Below are 13,563 nucleotides of genomic sequence, written 5' to 3' on the forward strand. Positions count from 1 at the left end.
CTCAAGTAACTATAATATCTATTTTGGTATTTTCAATGGAATAAAAATAATACAGCTCAAATTGGTAATCTGGCCCCAATCATTAGGCAAAAAGGGAGAACTATTTATAATATGGAATTTGTTATTATATAATTCTTAGGCAATGAAAGCAATATAAAAACAGTTAAAAGTGTTTGGGGTAGACTATATAGACCTTAGCGTAATTTTCAAGCCATTTTCAGCAGTAACAAATTTTACATGAGCAACAAGAAGACAGAGGTAGGTTACAGTGTAGGAGGCAATTTGGGAAAGGATACTTTCCTACTTCTGAACTCCTTTTATACCTCAACCTTTCATAATCTTACACACCTTTTGAGATTCATTCTCTTTTCCTTTTGCATTATATGTTCTTTTAGTTATAAATGCAGGACTAGAGGTAGGGTCAGGCAACCCACCATAGCTACATTAAATGCCATTACTTAGCAGTATCATCTGATTTAGTACAAATAGGATCAACACTATATAGTCAATGAGGCAAAGAGGAGGCAGTCTGACAGCATTTCCAACAATTAGTTTTCAAATCCTTGTATTTTTTTTCAAATCCCTGTATTTGATCAGTTCAGGGTTATACTAAGAATATGATATTCCACTACTGTCTGTAACAGCATTATACAAAGAACCTAATTTATGGTTTTACCAAACTAAGAATTAAGTAGGACAAACACAAATAATTTTTGAAAGTTTTCACTTAATTTTTTACATGTATCCTTATCTTACAAAGAGCTTCCAAATATAACTGAAAATCCTTTTCCAGTAGCATCCAGAGTGATCTTTGTAAAATTTTTATCTAATTATGTCACTTCCTTGCTATAAATCCTTTAATAGCAATTTCAGATTAAAATCTCAAATTTTTAAAGAATCTGTCTTTTGCTACCTAGGTAGCCTATGTTGTGCTCATACCTTTATTTGACTCCATCCTAGCCTCATTTAATTACTTGTGGTTCCTTGACCTCCATGCAATCTCTCACTCTAAATTTTCAGTATCACTCCATCTATGTGAGATATACCTTCTTTGTCCTACTAACTTCTACTAAACCATCAAGATTCAGGATTCCTAGATTTCCTTATAGTGTTTCCTCCTGTATGTTTCCATATTGCATAATGCTCACTTTTATTACAGCACTTATTTTATAATACACTGTAACTTTAATTTTTAGTTTGTCTTGCTAAATGGACTGAGACTTTCATGAGAGCAGGAACCATAATATCAATTATATATATATCTCCAGCACTCAGCATGTACGCATGATTAATAAAACATGTTTTTGCCTATATTAACAAATGTTTTTATCCTCTTGGTTTTTTACTCTTATCCTTCAAATGTTTGGCACAGAGTACTTAAATTTTTCTTGAATGAACTATTACTAAATGAGGCAAAAATATATTAGCTGGTAATGAATAATCTCAAAAGTTTCTTCAAGCACTTTTACTTGAATACTAAGCCAAAGAAGGACAGAACCTATTAAAACTTTCCCATGCTTTTGTGCAACTCTTAGTCTCGGGAGTCCTGAGTTTAAGCCCCACATTGGGTGTAGAGTTTGCTTAAAATAAATAAATAACTTAAAAAAAAACCCCACAACCTTCCCATGGTTTTGTTTAACTTTCATTCAATCCACTACCTGCTTTGTAGTGGGTCTCTGCTTGGATTTTTTTAAGTCCTTGACACAGAGACCAGTGAATATTTTCAAAGTGACACATGTGATTTTGAAGTTGACTATAATTCAACATTACAAACTAAATAACAAAAATACACATATAGTTTTAATGATAAGTGCTTATATTACGAGTCAAGGTATCATAACCAATATATTTTGAGATAACCCTTAAATTTAAACCATTAAGTCCTAAATGGCCCAAAAAAGCATTCTATTTGTTAAACACAATTTTTTAAAAACATAAGTATAGTTGACACACAATGTTACATTAGTTTCAGGTGTACACCAGAACATAATGTTTTAAGAAACTCACAAGCTGCATTTTTTAAAAATTTATACCAACACATATAAGTACAGAAATTTAATAGACAGCTTAAGTGTTCTACTAATGCACGTATCATAAGAGTTTAAAAACTGACACTGATGTCAGACTTTTCTTTCTCATATGGAAAATATCTTTTCTCCCTGACCTTGAAAATATTCTTGAAATAGTATAAAGACCACTTAAAATAATAAAAGTTCTCTTATAATTTTTAGTACAAATTTCAAGCTATAATTAGAATACAGGTCAAACAAACAAAATATTTCCACACGTCAAATGTTATCAGTATTCAATGCCATCACTGTGGCAGAAGGTCGTTTCTTAAAATTGGTCATAATGCAGTTTGAGTTATAATTTATGCAACTTATTCTATCTTTTAACATGAGGCTGTCCTAGAAACATGAACATCTTTGACAACTACAAGAAAACTGGGCACTTGGACTGGTTGCCATTAAATACAATGTTTTAAAGAATAAATATTTTGGCTGGTTCAATAATAAAAACAACCATAACCATAGTTCTGAAACATCTCTCTCAAAGATTCCTCTACTATAACAAACATCACTTTTCTATCTGATGGGGGCTGTCCCAAAACAATTCTTTTAAGACATATACATATTAAAAGCCCTACATATGTAGACATAGGGAATTTCCTTTTCAGCCTGTAAGATACTTTACTACGGAGTGACATAATATGGACCTGTAATCACACAACATGTGTTGTGTGCCTACGTGGATGTATTTCTCACTGTCAATGATTCTTGAACTATAAAACAGAACAAAACTCATCCTAACATACATGGTTTTTCCTAGTAAAATCTGAGAACATAGATATAAGTCTATCAGAAAAACAAAAGGGATTACATAAATAGTATTAGTATGTTATTTTTGTGGCTACTTATGAGTTTTGTGACATTCTACCAGTCACATGCCATTTTGAGCTTTAATTGATTTCAACTCCCTGCCATTGACAAACCAACACTTCAGTATTTCAAGGAGAACTACCTCTTACAACTCATCACAAAAAAAAAAATGAAGTCCAAATATGAGGTAATGTGACTGATCATAAGACACGAACCACGTATCTTAAGCCACATTTTGTTTATAACATAATGGTGCCTATAGTTGTTCCTAAAATTGGGTAGAATTTTGTCAAATACCATGTTAAAAGTAAAACAATAATCAGAATGAAGAAAAGGATTCTGTACCAGTAGTTTCAGTTCTTAATGTAAAAGAGAGTAAGTAAAAATTTACAATAATGAACAAGCAAAAATGCACTTGTTAACAAGGCTAAATATTTCTATGATTCTTAGGCAAGTTAATAATGTGTGAAATTGACAAGAGCAACTGAAGATCTAAGGATTAAAATACTAAATTTCATATTTAGTATATATTAATTTTGGCATTCATTAGTTTATTAGCCTTCATGATAAAATGACCAGTTGGTTAACTGGAAGGTTCAGGATATAAGCAAGTATGAAAAATTGTTGATCCATGAGGAATGAGAATGCCTGGGTACGTGCGAGTCAATTATTTTGTAAGCAGACATGACTGCCAAGCATCTGTTCCTGAAAGTGGCTCTGTGGTTCTCTACTTGTGCTTACATATGCATTTAAAATGGAAACTCCAAATAATAAAGAACATTCTTGAACGTGAATTTGAATTAGGAGTCTTAAGACATATTTAGCCCTTAGTTTAATGTATTACGACTGAACCTTAGCTTGTACTCCTTCTCCCTTTCTTAGAATATTCTTCCCCTCTAAGAAATTCCTACTCATTCTTTAACACTCATCTCAGCATCTCTTACAAACACATTACATCTTCCTGAGCACCTCAATGAAGAATAATATTCCTTCCTCTGAGCTAATTCTATAGCGCGAACTCACTTATACTGCACTTATCTTGAGAGCAGTGTCCATGTCTAATTCACTTTTGTACCTCAGGGTCTACAGCACAATGCCTGACACATACCTTCATAAAGGTGTGTTGAATGAATGAAAACTTATACGGCAGAAAGACTATAAGCAGTCCTTAGAGAAATTGAGAGCAGTAGGAAAACACTAAAGAGATCTGAATTGTACCCTGTTAGAGAACTATAACCTAAGTGAAAGCTCTATAAGTTCAAAAATAAAAGTCCAAATAATGCCTAGGCAAGTTTTCCTAATGAAGGAAAACAGCTATTGTGAATGCCCCAAACTATCAAGATAAATCCTTATAAGTAAAAGATATGTAGAGAAAAAATACTTGGAAATAGATTTTTATAAAGACTCTTCCCCAAATCTTCAACCTAGAGCCAGACATAAAAATTCCAAACAGAATTCTAAATAGTCAAATGTCTTGAATGGACATTCTGCTATATGGGTTGATATATATGTAACTTTAACCACTGCCTCCATGAAGAACTATTTTTAAAAAGAATGCATATACCATTCAACTATTTTATAAATAATTCTCTATGAAAAATTCTCTAGTTGTAAATTTCCATGCATCTAAAATTGTACTATTATGTGAGGTTATGATTTTCTTTCATTATTTAATTAGCTGGAAAAGCTACAATGCTCTGCACATAACTTTTCCTTATACACACAGTACAGATCCTATTGCTCTTACACTATTTTCAAAAAGTTCTACCATTAAATATGTTGTGATCAATAACAGTGAGTTTCTAGAGTTCTCTAAAAAAATATGTGACTCATATAAGAGTCTCAATTTTGTATTTCACTATAAATTTCTACATCATTTTTTTAATTGATGAAGTGAAATAAAGTTCTACTGTATAACCAAATCTCAAGTCTGTAATCAACATATTTTAGGAAATGAATAATTAATAGCCATCCCAATAACTTGTAATGAATCTGGAATTTCCCCAGTACCTGGAAAATAGCCAAAGTAATCCCCTTCAAAAAGAGAAAGTTGTCTTTTGTAATGCTGAATATGAACCACTCCCTTTCTGTTCAGGTGCTCCAGAAGCCCAATTTTCAAGTGATCATGTATGCTCACTATTTTAGTAAACCGGTAACTAGAACAGGAAAGAAAACAAACTTAATTTTTGATTACCTAAAGTTTTGAGTTGTGTAACTCATTCTGTAACTGATCAAAATGTAATGCCAATAACAACCCTTTAAAAAAAGTAGCTAAACCTTCAAACTAACCAATACTAAAAATAAAAACCCAATCTAAAATGAGGAAACCATTTTATTTTCTTATGATTTAAAAATAAAACCTGAAGTAATCCATGGTTAAAGTAACCTTAGAATAACCCAATATTTTTTTTCCTGGATTTTAAGATTAGATGGAATAAGAATTTTCAGATTTGCCACGCTATTGTTTTTCAGTTTGTCATGACAACAGTATAAACATTCTGAAAAGGTACTGTATAATTCTGAAGATTTCTGTTAATACTGGGATACTGGCTCTAGTTCTGTAAAAAACAGTGGATGAGAAAGGAAACTGTGATGTAGACTTTTACAATGATGAAGTATAAATATATGCCTACCCCTTCATCAAGTAAATTTTAAAAGTGAGATATTTTTAAGACACTTGGTATTTTTTTTGTTGTTGTTGTTACTTTCTTCCCTAGGAAAGGCAAATCTCATTACATGTGAGAGATCAATTCTAGAGCTTCTCCACATATTCTGGGAAAGCAAATATAATTGCTCCATTTTGCTTTTCATTTCCAATCTCTTTTCAAGCTTTCTTTAAAAAATAAATTTAGGTAAGTAAAATATAAGTGGATATAATAACTTTGAGGCGCCTGGGTGGCTCAGTCGTTAAGCATGTGCCTTCAGCTTGGGTCATGATCCCAGGGTCCTGGGATCAAGATCCGCATCGGGCTCCTTGTTTGGCGGGAAGCCTGCTTCTCCCTCTCCCACTCCCCCTGCTTGTATTCCCTCTCTCACTGTGTCTCTATCAAATAAATAAATAAAATCTTAAAAAATAAAAATAAAAAAAATAAGTGGATATAACTTTAATTCATTTATTCTTAAAAAACTTTTAACTGTTTTTTTCCCCTTCCAACAAGTCAAAGAGAGCACTGGCATACACTCAACTTAAAATATTGGAATTTTACATAAAATAGTTTTAAAGGCAGTTTTTTTTTTTTTTTTTTTTAAGACAGAGACATAGCGAGAGAGGGAACACAAGCAGGGGGAGTGGGAGAGGGAAAAGCAGGCTTCCCGCCGAGCAGGGAGCCCGTTGCGGGGCTCGATCCCAGGACCCTGGGATCATGACCCAAGCTGAAGGCAGATGCTTAACGACTGAGCCACCCAGGCGCCCCTCAAAGGCAGCAGTTTTGAATTGGACAAGGATATTGTTCTAACATTTTAATGTTTGTCATTAATCTGGGCACTACACTTAAGACCTAAATAAAATTAAATTTCATTTAAAGTTCCTGCTGTTACCCTTGCCCTCAAATTTTATATTTCATCATACACTACTTAAATTCAATGAAGAATTATGAAAGCTCTGGGAAGGATGAGAACTAATGAGAAACATTTTGTTGGCTAGCAAAGAAATATGTTTTTATTTCTCTCTCTCATTTTTGGATTGAGGGAGGAGAATTCTAAGTTTCTCAAAAAGACTACCCTGTTGACAGTGAGTAAATCTTACAATGTTAAAAAAGCTATGATTATGTAGAGACCATTAATTTTCATATTAAATGTTACAAGTAGAAATTAGAAGATCTACTTGCAATATAAATAAATTTGAAAGCTTCTGTGATAATGATTACACTAACAACAATACTATAACTTTCAGGCAGATGTATTTGAGGTTTTCAAACTACCAGAATATAACAGCAATTGTCTAAAATTTTTTTTTTTAGTAACAGGCTACTTAATCAGTGATTTTATGTTCAATATTCAGTTTATAGGAAGCAAGCTAAAAACAAATGGTTCTAGTAACATTATAATAAACTTTAATGTAAGTTATATATATTTTAAAGAACTAAAGTGTACGAATTCAATTTTAATATTTAGTATTGTATCTGCTCTACCCCCTTAATAATACAAAACTGGCTCACAATGAAATGAATGCCACGATTTTAGTCAATCAAGACAAAGGATTTAAGAAAAAATAGTGGTTCTTTAAAATTTTATGAGTGGTTTAGTACCTTGCACATAATATTCAGTAAAGAAACATTTTTTAATAAATGGGTATTACTAATTGTGTGATTCATTGATCTTTTAGTTCTCCTGTGAAGGCATACAGGAAAGGATAGCAGAAAATTTCTAAAAAGTTTAATTGGTTTTTTATATTCTTTAAGGGAAACCACCATGTCATATACTTCTCTGCATCATTCCATTACATTAGGCCCATACCGGACAATAAATACTTCAGGTGAGTTGAAACAGAAGTTTAAATACCATGTAACAGCATGAACTATGAAGGTTTCTGATTATTTTCATAATCAAAAAGAATTTTAAATTTATCTAATCACTCAACAAATATTAAGAAAAGAAGGTAATTACTTCAAGAGTCTCTAGAAGTACAAAAATAATGTTCTAAAAGGCCTTTTTTCCTATCATTCACCATGAAATCATTCAAGAAACTATTTGCATGGTAGTAGGGGTTTCTCTGCCGAGCTGTGATTTAACATGGCAGCCCAATCCAAGAGCTATCAGATTGGTTACATTGCTGGAACATAAAGCTACAGTATTTCTTGGACTTTATATATATTGGTAGGTTTCTGACTCTTCAGTTGCAAGAAGTAAAGACAGATACTATGTGCTATAATTCTTTTTAAAATTAATGTGCTCTTTTGGAGTTTAGACAGTTTCAGAAATATCAATCTGTGACAGGTCAAGTTCTAAACATTTCTGTTATCTTTTCTAATGCAGTTTTTCTCTAACCATTTGTGTGAAAGAACTAATTTTTTTTTAATTTCCAAATCATCACAGACTGATACTTTCATAAAATACAATAAAAATGAACGAGAAAAAGGAAATAAAAAATGACATACAAAAAACAAAGCCCCATTTTTTTATTATGAGATTTTATATATATAAAATTACTCTGACAAATATCTAGAGAAGTTTTAGATCACTTATGCTTAATCTCTATGCTTATTTTATTGCTGGCCATGCTATCTCATCCACAGACACACTGTGAGAAACACTGTTCTAATGTATTATTATCTGGCATAATACTAAACATTGGGGATATAAAAGAAAACCAAACACAATCTCTACTTTCATGATCCTCACTGTGTAATAGGTATTTATCCAGAAGAAAGAAACAGAGGAAAGGGGAGAGAGGTGGAGGTGTGGGAAAAGCAACCAGGGAAGAGAAAACAGTATACACAAAGAAGTTTGAAACAACAAATTCCAAGAACCTCTAGTTTTGGCTAAAGAGGTAGGTAGGGTCCCATTCGGGTTTTATCCTCTAGGTGACAGGAAGCAAGTTTTAAGCAAAGAGATAACATAATTATATTTTCATTTTAAAACAATGACTCTGGAATCAGTGTACTAACTGGATTGGAAGAGGATAAACGAAGGAAAAAAGATACGAGTTAGAGACATATTTCAATAGTTCATATAAAAGATGCTCAAGTACTGAAATAGTGTACTGACAGTAGAAGGTAAGATGGATATAAGTGACATTAAGAGGTAGTGGAATGAACAGGATTTGGGGTAATAAGTCTCAAGTTTTTGACTTGGGTTAGTGGGTGGACAGTTGCAACTCTAAGGGAGTATGAGAGATAAAAGGATCAGGTTTCTTGGGGGAGTATGTTTGGCCCTAGTAGACACATTTAGTTTAAGTGTAGTATTATCTAGGCAGAAATGTCCATCTAATAGTTACATACTGAAGGGAAACTCAGGAGGGAAAATTATGGTTGAGACAGGTTTGGGATTTGTCAATTAAAGTGGGTGTCACCTTCTCAAAGGTAAAGAGGCTACAAAGAACCCTGCAAACAAGAATGATCTTCTCAAAAGCAGTACGAAGAAACTAAGAAGTTTTTTATCCAAGATCATACAACTAAGTAGCAGAACTAGGATTTGAATCCAAGCAGTCAGGTTCCAAAATCCATACTTGTAACTATTATTGCTATGACTCAGAAGACTACTGAATGGGAGATGAAAAAGTAGGGAGAAAGCACAGACCATTATTTTCAGTTTTCAAGGTGGAGTCCTCTTTACTCCCTTCCTCATCCCCCCCCCCCGTTAAAGAAAAAAGGACTTGACCATGTATATATGCTTAAAGAAACACAGTGAAGAGGTAGAGTTAAAAGTCTGTAACAATGATATGATGATTAATGGAACAAGTCTCAGGGAAGACAGCAGAGGTCCCTAGGAAGATGGTGGTATAATTGTGATGACAGAGACACTTTAGGTATGGTACTCAGTGAGTATAAAAGGAATCTTAAGATACGTTGTATCTTACTATTAAGAAATTCCTTATAAACAATTAGTAACATTTTGGTAAAAAATTTGTAATTTCTTTTAAAAACAGTTACTGAAAGCTTTTTCTTTTTTAAGATTTTATTTATTTATTTAGCAGAGAGAGAGACAGCGAGAGAGGGAACGCAAGTGGGGGAGTGGGAGAGGAGAAGCAGGCTCCCTGCTGAGCAGGGAGCCCGATGCGGGGCTTGATCCCAGGACCTGGGATCATGACCTGAGCTGAAGGCAGACGCTTAATGACTGAGCCACCCAGGCGCCCCCTGAAAGCTTTTTCTGTCAAAGTATTTAATACTTAGAATGGCCTTGGGTAATTATTGAAGAATCATTAATACCTCAATTATATAACAAATCTGTAAAAAAAAAAAATACATTCATATATACATAATGAATATACACATGTGTATGTATATTAATAATATATGTGTCAATGATTCAGTTTATATTCAAAGCAAAATCTCTCTAAATGAAGACCAGAGTTTTTATTTTTAATTATACATGACATGGTTATAAAGCTGTGATTTTCTAGTAAACCCTTCAAATTCAAATGAACATCATCTTTGATTTAATTACTTTAGAAGGCTGTATGTTTATTCTCTTGATATTGTCATTGCTCAAAATATTTTAGGTACTTCTCTTTAGAGCTGGCATACATGTGAAAAAGCATCAATATCTAGCATACAAGGGGTGCCAATATGTGTTTATGTATAAACAATGTGTTTTTTGCTATGGTAAAATAGATTTCTAATGTAGGGATTTCTGTGGTGGAAAAATATGGAATAAGTATGAGCTATGATGATATCTTTGTACCTCTGGTAATTCATTGCTATTTTTATGACCAAATGAACAAAACATAAGTCATTACAAATAACATACTCTACCAAACAAAATCAAGGCCCGACTCAGAAGTCACCTCCTTGGTGGAGCCTCACTTATTTCCCAAGAGCTCTCTTTTCTTTGCTTCCACAACATTTGGCTGATGAAGCTTTCTATCCTATCACATAGTGTATCATATTTATTTATGTCTTTTTTCATTCACTACACCATGAACTTCTAGACTATGGGCATTGTCTTTTTCAACTCTATTACTAATGGCTAGAGCAATGCTTGGCACATAGTAGAGACTCAATGGTTGCTTGTTGGATTAGCTAAATAAATTAGCCCAATGAAAACAAGAAAATTTAGTTTAGTAGCTCTTAATTCCTTTGCCCTTTTCTCTCTCCAACCCTAAATGAACCCAATTACTTACTATATGAACCCAGTCATCTATTCTATGCACCATGTAGCTGAACACTGCTAGAGAAAATTTCAAGTGAATACATTTCCACCATTCTGAATTGATCGATCTTCAGCCTCAAATGAGATCTCAGTACTGCCAAGCAATCTCACTCTTTAATTCTTAGCAAATAACCTGGTCTTGTATTTTTAGGATAATAGAAGTCATTACAAAATCTAGAAACTACTTGCAAACAATCTTCTTTTCTCCCATTGCAACAGTAGTGTCTTTCCTCCACTCAAATGCTGTACTGTAAGGCTTAGTCCTGCGACCTATTTTTCAAAGATGCCCTCATTTAGATGCAATCATCCCTGATTTTAAGTATCATCTACAAGCAACCATATTTCTATTACTAACCTAAGCCTCTGGTCTGTATTCTATATCAGAATATCCATCTGCCTATGATGTATCTAACTTGGATGTTTCATGGGCATCACAAACTGAACATGCCTAAAATTAACTCATATTCTTCTCCCTACCCCAAGTCTACTCCTGCTACTGTGCCCCTCCTACCATCACTCCAATTTCATTAAATGGTTATAACTATGATGCACAAGCCAGACACTAGAGACAAACGTGATTTCCCTCACTTTTCATTAATTTGAGTGCCTTCTACATGTCAAACACTGTTCTAGGTAATAGGGCTAGAGCAGTGACTAAAACAAAGCCCCTATGCTCATAGAACATGTGAGAATGTGATCATGTGTGAGAGAGGTGGGGGGGCAGACAGATAAATGGGGCTATAAGAGTGACTAAAACAAAGGCCTTGAGCTCATGGAATGTGTGTGTGTGTGTGTGTGTGTGTGTGTGTGTGTGAGCAAGCATCTGTGTGTGCGTTTGGAGTAGGCAAAGGCAGACAGACAAAAAACCCCAAATACAGGGCAACCTCTTGGGTCCCCCTCCTCTTCGGGGGCTTTCTACTGTTACTTTACTGTCGTTCAATAAACTTTGCTCTGCTGCCCACCAAACAACAACAACAACAACAAAAACCTAAATATATATAGAGAGCATGTGAGGTGGTTATGAATCATGAATGGAATGTGGGGAGGGCAGTTACTACTGTAGATAGAGTAGGCAAGGTTCTGACTGATTTTATATCACTCCCCTTCAAATATTATTATATAGGTTCCTCACCTTTTGGTTCCTCAAACTTGCCTGTCCTAGAGGCATTGCACATGTTGCTGCTCCATCTAGCTTCAACTCTCACCTGCCTAACTCATACCCATTCTTTGGTCAGAGTTCAAATGTTACTTCTGGAAAGTATGACACCCAGTATAAAGTAGGTACTATCCAAGTTCTTGTTATTTACTCATAGCACCCCATTTTTCCTCTTCATGATGCTTTCATAATTCACGATTTAATGTTCATCTTCTCTACTAGATTATGTTCCATGGAAACAAATACTGTTTTGCTCACAATGGTGTAATAAGTGCCTATGAGAGTGAAAGGAACTTAGTAGGCCCTCAATAACTATGTGCTGAGTAAATGAACGGATGACTTCACAAGTATATTTGATTAAAAAAAATTACCCAGCTTGACCGCCTATAAAATTCTGAGGATGATGCTCTGAATAACTTCAGGTTTTTGAAAATCAATTTCATCATCAAAGCTATGAAAAGGGAAAGTAATTCCAAAAGGGGTTCTTAAAATGTTTTGAACACTCTTACTATCAAATGAGTAAGTATGTATATAACCTCCTAGGAAACTGTTTTGATACATACAACAGTTACATTACTTCATGGGAGCATCTTGTATTAAGGGGGCCATATATTTGACATAAACATAAAAACACTGTTAATGGTTGTACAATCTGCATATACTTAATGCCACTGAACTGTACACTTAAAAATGATTGAAATAGTAAATTTTGTTAAGTATATTTGACCACAATAAAACAAAACATTTTTATGCATTTCTTACAAGTTGATTAGTGTCATTTTGAAAGATACATCACCTCAGAATGCTTTGAATAATAACTCAATTTTAATTCATTTATTAACTTGTCCTAGTGAATGACAAGTCACTTAAACTTTCCTTGCCTCAGTTTTCTCATCAGTGAAGTAAGGATACCTTATGCCTTAAATGACAGACCTCTGTGAAGAGGAAATAAAGTGACAATGATATGAAAAACCTGCACTATGCAAAGAAGGGTACTGCTGTTCTCAGGCTGCAGGTTCGTTACTGGGTTGTTAATTTTGTAATGTGAGTTTATGAGAATCAGTAACTTATTTTAAATATTATTATTAATTAAGCAATGGTTTTCAGTACCAACTCACTGACCCTCTCCCTACCCAGTATAGCATAGTTTACAAATCACTGTAAGGACTGATTGATAATACTTAGCAACTGGATTCCATAAATACAGTATTAAAAGAATATTGAACTAAGCAATTATTTGCAAAGTGACAACATTAATGAAGTTGTTCATGAGCAATAAGCATAATCACAAACTATTTCTACTCACAAACTAAAATAGAAAGGTGATTTTAAGATATTAAAAGAAAAAAAGTCCAGTAGATTAGGGACTTTTTAGTAATAAATACAGCACAGCCTCAGTTGACCAGAATTTAAATGTATACATTAAAACAAATAGACAAACAGACAACAAAACAAGCCCGTCAAAGGGATTTAGCATGCCTTTCCTTTTCCTAAGGCTCTATCAGTCCAATATCCTGTATTTCCTAGTGACACTATTCAGTAATAGCAATTTATAATTTAGAATATTAGCATGACACATTTTAGAATCTTCTAATTATAAAGTATTGAATGATATTATTGTATATTTAATAAAGGAGGAAATAGATCTTAGAAAGCATTTTGACCTCAAGAAAATAAACTATTTTGATTTTTGGGTGAAAGAAGTAAATTTGGAACCAC

General features: G+C 33.6%; 1 protein-coding gene across 9 annotated transcripts in view; it reads right to left on the reverse strand.

Annotated features, from left to right (window-relative positions):
- USP15 (ubiquitin specific peptidase 15) overlaps positions 1-13,563 on the reverse strand; it is a 114,166-nt gene that overhangs the window by 20,653 nt on the left and 79,950 nt on the right. For 3 of the 9 annotated variants that reach the window (XR_012380760.1, XR_012380759.1, XM_025882767.2), the window contains one exon: positions 4,890-5,035. The exons of the other annotated variants lie outside the window; for them this stretch is intronic. The gene's annotated coding sequence lies outside the window, so the exon portion shown is untranslated. The remainder of the gene's footprint in view (positions 1-4,889; positions 5,036-13,563) is intronic. 9 annotated transcript variants of the gene reach the window in all.

This window comes from Callorhinus ursinus, unplaced genomic scaffold (assembly GCF_003265705.2).
Source record: "Callorhinus ursinus isolate GAN/ISIS: 27379988/994484 unplaced genomic scaffold, GSC_fseal_2.0 scaffold14, whole genome shotgun sequence".
Lineage (NCBI taxonomy): Eukaryota > Metazoa > Chordata > Mammalia > Carnivora > Otariidae > Callorhinus > Callorhinus ursinus.